The sequence below is a fragment of the Salmo trutta genome, chromosome 2 (genome assembly GCF_901001165.1).
Source record: "Salmo trutta chromosome 2, fSalTru1.1, whole genome shotgun sequence".
Lineage (NCBI taxonomy): Eukaryota > Metazoa > Chordata > Actinopteri > Salmoniformes > Salmonidae > Salmo > Salmo trutta.
Window position 1 is genome coordinate 3,387,054 of NC_042958.1, and position 10,415 is coordinate 3,397,468.

The following is a 10,415-nucleotide window of genomic DNA, read 5'->3' on the forward strand; positions in this document are numbered from 1 at the left end:
ATTGTAGAACACAGATAGAGATACTGACTGTAGAACACAGGACTGATAGAGATACTGACTGTAGAACACAGGACTCATAGAGATACTGACTGTAGAATACAGGACTGATAGAGATACTGACTGTAGAACACAGGACTGATAGAGATACTGACTGTAGAACACAGATAGAGATACTGACTGTAGAACACAGGACTCATAGAGATACTGACTGTAGAACACAGATAGAGATACTGACTGTAGAACACAGGACTGATAGAGATACTGACTGTAGAACACAGGACTGATAGAGATACTGACTGTAGAACACAGATAGAGATACTGACTGTAGAACACAGGACTCATAGAGATACTGACTGTAGAACACAGATAGAGATACTGACTGTAGAACACAGGACTGATAGAGATACTGACTGTAGAACACAGGACTCATTGAGATACTGACTGTAGAACACAGATAGAGATACTGACTGTAGAACACAGGACTGATAGAGATACTGACTGTAGAACACAGGACTGATAGAGATACTGACTGTAGAATACAGAACTGATAGAGATATTGACTATAGAACACAGGACTGATAGAGATACTGACTGTAGAACACAGGACTGATAGAGATACTGACTGTAGACCACAGGACTGATAGAGATACTGAATGTAGACCACAGGATTGAAATTCTGGACATAGAAGAAGCTTCTAGAAATTGAAGAGAACATAGAGTAGCTCACACTCATCACTAATCTAGGTTACATAGCAACAAACAAAATAGTTATTGCTATAAGCAGTTGTGAATGTGTGGTTGTGGCTATAAGCAGTTATGAATGTGTGGTTGTGGCTATAAGCAGTTATGAATGTGTGGTTGTGGTGTCTTAGAATGTCCAAATGTAATGTAAAATTACTCCTGATCCTAATTCTGTTAATAGTGTAGGCCCTTAGCAGTCCAGTTACAGATAGCTCCCTATTCCCCCTGTGGGCCCTGGTCAAAAGTAGTGCACTGCATAGGGAAAAGGGATCCATTTGGGACACAAAACAAGACATCTGTGTCCTCATGTTTTTAGTTTCTGAGGGGAATCTGAACTAACAACCATATTGACTTGTCAGAGTGCTGTAGCAGCGTGTCTTGTAGATCTGCAGGGCAGTGGAGAGAGGGAGAGAGGAGAGAGGAGAGAAGGAGAGAGGAGAGAGGAGAGAAGGAGAGAGGAGAGAGGAGAGAGGGAGAGAGGAGAAAGGAGAGAGGGAGAGAGGGAGAGAGGAGAAAGGAGAGAGGGAGAGAGAGAGGGGAGAGAGGGAGAGAGAGGGAGAGGGGGAGAGAGCGAGAGAGGAGAGGAGAGGAGAGCGATATCAAGAGAGGAGAGAGGAGAAGAGAGAGAGAGAGAGAGAGAGAGGGAGAGGGAGAGGGAGAGGGAGAGAGAGAGAGAGAGAGAGAGAGAGAGGAGAGGAGAGGAGAGGAGAGGAGAGGAGGGGAGAGGAGAGGAGAGGATATCGAGAGAGGAGAGAGGAGGAGAGAGAGAGAGGAGAAGAGAGAGAGAGAGGGAGAGGGAGAGAGATATAAGAGAGAGAGGGTTGAGAGACACTGAATAATAACATCTGCATAGTAAATAGTAACTTATTATTACTATTATTGTTATTGCTGTTATTGTTATTTCTGTTATTATTGTTGTTTATCATTCCAAAATTAGGTGGTATGGGCAGTAGGGTGATGGTAATAATAGCAGTTTAATGATGGTGGTAGTAATGATGATGGTAGTGATGACAGTTTAGTGGTGGTGGTGGTAGTGATGATGGTAGTGATGACAGTTTAGTGGTGGTGGTAGTAATGATGATGGTAGTGATGACAGTTTAGTGGTGGTGGTAGTGATGACAGTTTAGTGGTGGTGGTAGTGATGACAGGTTAGTGGTGGTGGTGGTGGTGGTAGTAGTAATGATGATGGTAGTGATGACAGTTTAGTGGTGGTGGTAGTGATGACAGTTTAGTGGTGGTGGTAGTGATGACAGTTTAGTGGTGGTAGTAGTAATGATGATGGTAGTGATGACAGTTTAGTGGTGGTAGTAGTGATGACAGTTAAGTGGTGGTAGTGATGATGATGGTAGTGATGACAGTTTAGTGGTAGTAGTAGTAATGATGATGATGGTAGTGATGACAGTTTAGTGGTGGTGGTAGTAATGATGATGATGGTAGTGATGACAGTTTAGTGGTGGTGGTAGTAATGATGATGGTAGTGATGACAGTTTAGTGGTGGTGGTAGTGATGACAGTTTAGTGGTGGTGGTAGTAGTAATAATGATGGTAGTGATGACAGTTTAGTGGTGGTGGTGGTAATGATGATGGTAGTGATGACAGTTTAGTAGTTGTAGTAGTAATGATGATGGTAGTGATGACAGTTTAGTGGTGGTGGTGGTAGTAGTAATGATGATGGTAGTGATGACAGTTTAGTGGTGGTGGTAGTAGTAGTAATGATGATGGTAGTGATGACAGTTTAGTGGTGGTAGTAGTAGTAGTAGTAATGATGATGGTAGTGATGACAGTTTAGTGGTGGTGGTGGTAGTAGTAATGAATATGGTAGTGATGACAGTTTAGTGGTGGTAGTGGTAGTAGTAATGATGATGGTATTGATGACAGTTTAGTGGTGGTGGTAGTAGTAGTAATGATGATGGTAGTGATGACAGTTTAGTGGTGGTGGTGGTGATGATGATGGTAGTGATGACAGTTTAGTGGTGGTGGTGGTGGTAGTAGTAATGATGATGATGGTAGTGATGACAGTTTAGTGGTGGTAGTAGTAGTAGTAATGATGATGGTAGTGATGACAGTTTAGTGGTGGTAGTAGTAGTAGTAATGATGATGGTAGTGATGACAGTTTAGTGGTGGTGGTGGTGATGATGATGGTAGTGATGACAGTTTAGTGGTGGTGGTGGTAGTAGTAATGATGATGGTAGTGATGACAGTTTAGTGGTGGTAGTAGTAGTAGTAATGATGATGGTAGTGATGACAGTTTAGTGGTGGTGGTGGTAGTAGTAATGATGGTAGTGATGACAGTTTAGTGGTGGTAGTAGGAATGATGAGGGTAGTGATGACAGTTTAGTAGTAGTGGTGGTAGTAGTAGTAATGATGATGGTAGTGATGACAGTTTAGTGGTGGTAGTAGTAGTAGTAGTAATGATGATGGTAGTGATGACAGTTTAGTGGTGGTGGTGGTAGTAGTAATGATGGTAGTGATGACAGTTTAGTGGTGGTGGTGGTAGTAGTAATGATGGTAGTGATGACAGTTTAGTGGTGGTAGTAGTAGTAGTAATGATGATGGTAGTGATGACAGTTAACAGTCTCTCTCTCCCCTCTCTGTTTCCCTCTCTCTCTCTCTCCGCTCTCTGTTTCCCTCTCTCTCTCCTCTCTCTCTCTCTCTCTCTCTCTCTCTCTCTCTCTCTCCTCTCTCTCTCTCTCTCTCTCTCTCTCTCTCTCTCTCTCTCTTTGTGTGTGTGTGTGGTGTTCTCTGTGGGGATGTTTGTGAGGTAATTCAAGCAGTCAAAGGGTGAAATGTTTGTTTAACTTTTTGTATGGCCAGGAAAAGTTGGTCATATGGGTCGGGGGGGTAATATTCAAAGGGATGGTCTCTGCACGCCATAGCGTTAATTTCAATTATTAGATAGAGTTTAATAGTCACATGTACAGGGCTGCAGATGTAAGCTTTGTGTTGAGATTAGAGGAGGCCACTATGGTATTGAAGGCGGAGCTGTAGTCGACGAACAGCATCCTGACATATGCATTTCCTTTGTCCAGATGGGTGAGAGGCAGTGTGCAGTGCAGTGGCGATTGCGTCGTCAGTAGATCTGTCAGGGCGGTAGATGAATTGGAGAGGGTTGAGTGTGTCGGGGAGGGAGAGAGGAGGTGATGTGGTTTTTGACTAGCCTTTCGAAGCACGGAAGTGAGTGCTACTGATCGGTAGTAATTCAGTTCAGTTACTTTCCCCTTTCTTGGAAACTGTGGTGATAGTGGACATCTTGAAGCAGGTGGGGATAGTGGCCTAAACTATGGAGAGATTAAAAATGTCAGAAAATACGACAGCCAGTTGTTCAGCACGTGCTATAAAGGGGGTGGCTAGGGATGCCGTCTTGGCCCGGGCAGCCTTGCGAGGGTTAACATGTTTGTACGACGGAAATACGTTGTCCGTAGGAGACCGTAAGTACATAGCCCACATCGTCCTCAGGGGCTCTCCTCGGCAGCTTAGAGTCATCGTTGTGCTCGAAGCGTGAGAAAAAGGTGTGAAATGATTAACAGTGGTGAGATTATTCAGGAGGGGAATGATGGGGGGCTGTCAGTACAGCTGGAGAGGAGGGGCTGGATGTACGGTTGGATGGTTACATACACATAGTGTAGAAGACAGTATATAGATCTGGGATGATGTAAATGAGAACTTGTTCTCAACTGGCCTACCTGGTTAAATAAAAGTGAAATATTTTTTTATTTAAAAAAAAATAGTAATGCAAGATATGTAAATATCATTATTAAAGTGGCACTTTTGTTTCCTAAAGTGACTAGTGGTCCATTTATTAAAGTGGCCAATGATTTCAAGTCTATATTTAGGCAGCAGCCTCTCTATGTTAGTGATGGCTGTATAACAGTCAGATGGCCTTGAGATAGAAGCTGTTTTTCAGTCTCTCGGCCCCAGCTTTGATGCACCTGTACTGACCATGACTTCTGGATGGTAGCGGGGTGAACAGGCAGTGGCTCGGGTGGTTGTTGTCCTTGATGATCTTTTTGGCCTTCCTGTGACATCGGGTGCTGTAGGTGCCCTGGATGGCAGATAGTTTGCACCCGGTAATGCGTTGTGCAGACCTCACTACCCTCTGGAGAGCCCTGCGGTTGTGGGCGGTGCAGTTTCCGTACCAGGCGGTGATACAGCCCGACAGGGTGCTCTCAATTGTGCATGTGTAGAAGTCTGTGAGGGTTTTAGGTGACAAGGCAAATTTCTTCAGCCTCCTGAGGTTGAAGAGGCGCCCTTGCGCCTTCTTCACCACACTATCAGTGTGGGTGGACCATTTCAGCTTGTCCGGGATGTATACGCCGAGGAACTTGAAACTTTCCACCTTCTCCACTGCTGTCCCTTCGATGTGGATAGGGGGCTACTCCCTCTGCTGTTTCCTGAAGTCCACGATCATCTCCTTTGATTTGTTTACGTTGAGTGAGAGGTTGTTTTCCTGACACCACACTTCGAGTTTCCTCACCTCCTCCCTAAAGGCCGTCTTGTCATTGCTGGTGATCAAGCCTACTACTGTTGTGTCATCTGCAAACTTGATGATTGAGTTGGAGGTGCATGGCCACGCAGTCATGGGTGAACAGGGAGTACAGGAGGGGGCTGAGCACGCACCCTTGTGGGGCCCCAGTGTTGAGGATCAGCGAAGTGGCGATGTTGTTTCCCACCTTCACCACCTGGGGGCGGCCAGTCAGGAAGTCCAGGACTCAATCGCACAGGGCGGGGTTGAGACCCAGGCCCTCAAGATTTAAGGATGAGCTTGGAGGGTACTATGGTGTTGAATGCTGAGCTGTAGTCAATGAACAGCATTCTTACATAGGTATTCCTCTTGTCCAGATGGGATAGGTCAGTGTGCAGTGTGATGGCGATTGCATCATCCTTGGATCTATTGGGGCGGTATACAAACTGAACTGGGTCTAGGTTGTCAGGTAAGGTAGAGGCGATATGATCCTTGACTAGTCTCTCAAAGCACTTCATGATGACAGAAGTGAGTGCTATGGGGGCGGTAGTCATTAAGTTCAGTTACCTTCGCCTTCTTTGGTACAGGAACAATGGCGGCCATCTTGAAACATGTGGGGAAAGCAGACTGGGATAGGGAGAGATTGAACATGTCCATAAACACACCAGCAAGCTGGACGCAGTTAGGGATAGCCGTCTGGGCCGGCAACCTTGAGAGGGTTAACACGTTTAAATGCCTTGCTCATGTCGGTCACAGAGAAGCAGAGGTGAGAGGGCACAGCTCTTGATATCGGGCCGGGTTGGTGGCACTGTATTATCCTCAAAGCGGGATAAGAAGGAGTTTAGTTTGTCTGGAAGCAAGACGTCGTTGTCTGTGACGTGGATGGTTTTCTTTTTATAGTCCCTGATTACGTCTCATATCTGAGCCGTTGAATTGCGCCTCCACTTTGTCTCTATACTGACGTTTGGTTGTATTCCTGGTCGTAGTGCCGGTTGTATTCCTGGTCGTAGTGCTGGTCGTATTCCTGGTCGTAGTGCTGGTCGTATTTCTGGTCGTAGTGCTGTTTGTATTCCTGGTCGTAGTGCTGGTTTTATTCCTGGTCGTAGTGCTGGTCGTATTCCTGGTCGTAGGTCTGGTCGCATTCCTGGTGCTGGTTGTATTCCTGGTCGTAGTGCTGGTTGTATTCCTGGTCGTAGTGCTGGTTGTGCTGGTAAATTGATGTCGCTCTGATATCCAAAAGTTCTTCCAGGCTTTGTGTAATAACACGTATTAAGATTTTCTGGGCAAACAATGTAAGAAATAAAAAAACAAAAAACTGCATAGTTTCCTAAGTGTGTGTGTGTAATGTGTGTGATTGATTGAATGGTAAGCAGGTCAATGGATGTGTGCTTGCGTGCGTGTGTGCCAGTTTGTGTGTGCGTCACCGTGTGTGGGTGCGCTGTCAATAATATGCTGTCAATAATAGGGAGGAAACAGGCCGTCCGTCGTCAGTCGTGTCAAGTCTCCCCCAAGTCAACACAACAACAAACACACACATCGTCGTCCTTCACTAAAACACCCAGTGTACCATTTGCTGTATGTGTGTGTACGCACATGCACACATCAGCTATCCCAATGTCTGGTGAGTTGGCTACAGTCTCCACATCCCAATGTCCAGTGAGTTGGCCACAGTCTCAGCTATCCCAATGTCCAGTGAGTTGGCCACAGTCTCCACTATCCCAATGTCTAGTGAGTTGGCCACAGTCTCCACTATCCCAATGACTAGTGAGTTGGCTACAGTCTCCAATATCCCAATGACTAGTGAGTTGGCCACAGTCTCCACTATCCCAATGTCTAGTGAGTTGGCCACAGTCTCCACTATCCCAATGACTAGTGAGTTGGCCACAGTCTCCACTATCCCAATGACTAGTGAGTTGGCCACAGTCTCAGCTATCCCAATGTCTAGTGAGTTGGCCACAGTCTCCACTATCCCAATGACTAGTGAGTTGGCCACAGTCTCCACTATCCCAATGACTAGTGAGTTGGCCACATTCTCAGCTATCCCAATGACCATTAGTTGGCCACAGTCTCAGCTATCCCAATGTCTAGTGAGTTGACCACAGTCTCCACTATCCCAAAGACTAGTGAGTTGGCCACAGTCTCCACTATCCCAATGACTAGTGAGTTGGCAACAGTCTCCACTATCCCAATGACTAGTGAGTTTGCCACAATCTCCACTATCCCAATGTCTAGTGGGTTGGCCACAGTCTCAGCTATCCCAATGTCTACTGAGTTTGCCACAATCTCCACTATCCAGTCTCAGCTATCCCAATGTCTAGTGTATTGGCCACAGTCTCCGCTATCCCAATGACTAGTGAGTTGGCCACAGTCTCCACTATCCCAATGACTAGTGAGTTGGCCACAGTCTCCACTATCCCAATGACTAGTGAGTTGGCCACAGTCTCCACTATCCCAATGTCTAGTTCGTTGTCTCAGCTATCCCAATGACTAGTGAGTTGGCCACAGTCTCCACTATCCCAATGACTAGTGAGTCGGCCACAGTCTCCACTATCCCAATGACTAGTGAGTTGGCCACAGTCTCCACTATCCCAATGACTAGTGAGTTGGCCACAGTCTCCACTATCCCAATGTCTAGTGGGTTGGCCACAGTCTCAGCTATCCCAATGTCTACTGAGTTGGCCACAGTCTCCACTATCCCAATGACTATGAGTTGGCCACAGTCTCCACTATCCCAATGTCTGGTGAGTTGGCCACAGTCTCAGCTATCCCAATGACTAGTGAGTTGGCCACAGTCTCAGCTATCCCAATGACTAGTGAGTTGGCCACAGTCTCCACTATCCCAATGTCTAGTGGGTTGGCCACAGTCTCAGCTATCCCAATGTCTACTGAGTTTGCCACAGTCTCCACTATCCAGTCTCAGCTATCCCAATGTCTAGTGTATTGGCCACAGTCTCCGTTATCCCAATGTCTAGTTCGTTGTCTCAGCTATCCCAATGACTAGTGAGTTGGCCACAGTCTCAGCTATCCCAATGTCTACTGAGTTTGCCACAGTCTCCACTATCCAGTCTCAGCTATCCCAATGTCTAGTGTATTGGCCACAGTCTCCGTTATCCCAATGTCTAGTTCGTTGTCTCAGCAATCCCAATGACTAGTGAGTTGGCCACAGTCTCCACTATCCCAATGTCTAGTGAGTTGGCCACAGTCTCCACTATCCCAATGACTAGTGAGTTGGCCACAGTCTCCACTATCCCAATGACTAGTGAGTTGGCCACAGTCTCCACTATCCCAATGACTAGTGAGTTGGCCACAGTCTCCACTATCCCAATGACTAGTGAGTTGGCCACAGTCTCAGCTATCCCTGTCCAATTAAGGAATCAACAGCTGATTGTACTGTTTCGTTTCTCTGCAGGTTCCGGATTTAGTGCACTTCGTCACAACAATATGAAGCCAGTGGGTGTGTGTCAGAGGAGGCTGGCGGTAGGAGATATAGGAGGACAGGCTCATTGTAATGGCTGGAATGGAATTAATGGAGTCCAACATGATGTCCATTTATTCCATTCCATCCGTTACAATCTGCTCATCCTTATATAGCTCCTCCCATGAGCCTCCTCTGGTGTGTGTGTATCTGTGAGTCTGTCTGTGCATTACGTTATCTAACTAAGCGCATGGGGACTGTGTATCAGATAATAGGCTTCTGTCACATCCTGACCAGCAGATGGAGCTAGTGGTTTAGTTTTGGGGTCAGGACGTGGCATGTTTGTGTTGGGAATGTTTGTGTTGTTGATTGGGACTTCCAATTGAAGGCAGGTGTGTTGAGTTGCCTTTGATTGGAAGTCCTATATAGGTGTGTGTGTTTTTCTTTGGGGTTGTGGGTGGTTGTTCTTGTCACAGTGGTTGCACCTGACAGGACTGTGTTGGCTGTCAGTTTTCTTGTTTTTTGTGAATTGCATAGTGTTCGTGTATTAAATATGACGAACCCTAACTCCGCCGCATTTTGGTCCACTTCTTCCTCAGATAGCCGTGACAGAACCACCCACCAAACCAGGACCAAGCAGCGGAAGAGGAAGGAGCAGCGACAGGAGAGAAAAAGGGAGGAATGGACATGGGAGGACGTCCTGGACGGCAAGGGAGCCTATACCTGGGAAGAGATCCTGGCCGGAAGGGATCGCCTCCCATGGGAACAGGTGGAGGCACTCAGGAGAGTGGAGGCAGCTGGACAGAGGAACCATCGGGAACGTTATGCAGGAACATGGTTGGGTAGGAAACCCGAGAGGCAGCCCCAAGATTTTTTTTGGGGGGGGCACACGGGTAGCTTGGCCAGGCCAGGGAAGAGCCGTAAGCCAGCTACCCGTGACTACAGGGAGGTGCGTATGAGGTGGAGGGCGCCATGTTACGCTGAGGTAAGCACCATCTCGCCTATACGGACGCACAGCCCAGTCCGCCCGGTACCAGCCCCACGCATCAGGAGGCTAGTGTGTCAGCCCAGCCTCGCCAGTCAACAGTCACCAGAGCTGCCCACCAGTCAACAGTCGCCAGAGCTGCCCGCCAGTCAACAGTCGCCAGAGCTGCCCGCCAGTCAACAGTCGCCAGAGCCGCCCGCCAGTCAACAGTCGCCAGAGCCGCCCGCCAGTCAACAGTCGCCAGAGCCGCCCTCCAGTCAACAGTCACCAGAGCCGCCCGCCAGTCAGGAGTCGCCAGAGCCGCCCGCTAGTCAGGTTCTGCCAGAGTGGCCAGACTGCCCGGTTCTGCCAGAGTGGCCAGACTGCCCTCCGGCCCAGCCGAGTGGCCCTCCTGCCCTCCGGCCCAGCCCGAGTGGCCCTCCTGCCCTCCGGTCCAGCCCGAGTGGCCCTCCTGCCCTCCGGTCCAGCCCGAGTGGACCTCCTGCCCTCCGGTCCAGCCCGAGTGGCCCTCCTGCCCTCCGGTCCAGCCCGAGTGGCCCTCCTGCCCTCCGGCCCAGCCCGAGGGGCCCTCCTGTCCTCCGGTCCAGCCCGAGTGGTCCGTCTGCCAGGGTCAGCCCGAGTGGCCCGTCTGCCCGGCGCAGCTATCGGCGCCATCAAAGTGGGCGACGCCGAAGGTGAAGCGAGGTCCACGGCCTGCACCTGAGCCACCTCCAGGATAGGTGGGTTGGGGAGGGAGGGTGTAGCACAGTGCCGTCGGTGACGGCAGCCACCCTCCCTTCCCTCCCTTATTGTTTAGGGGTTATTGTTTATGGT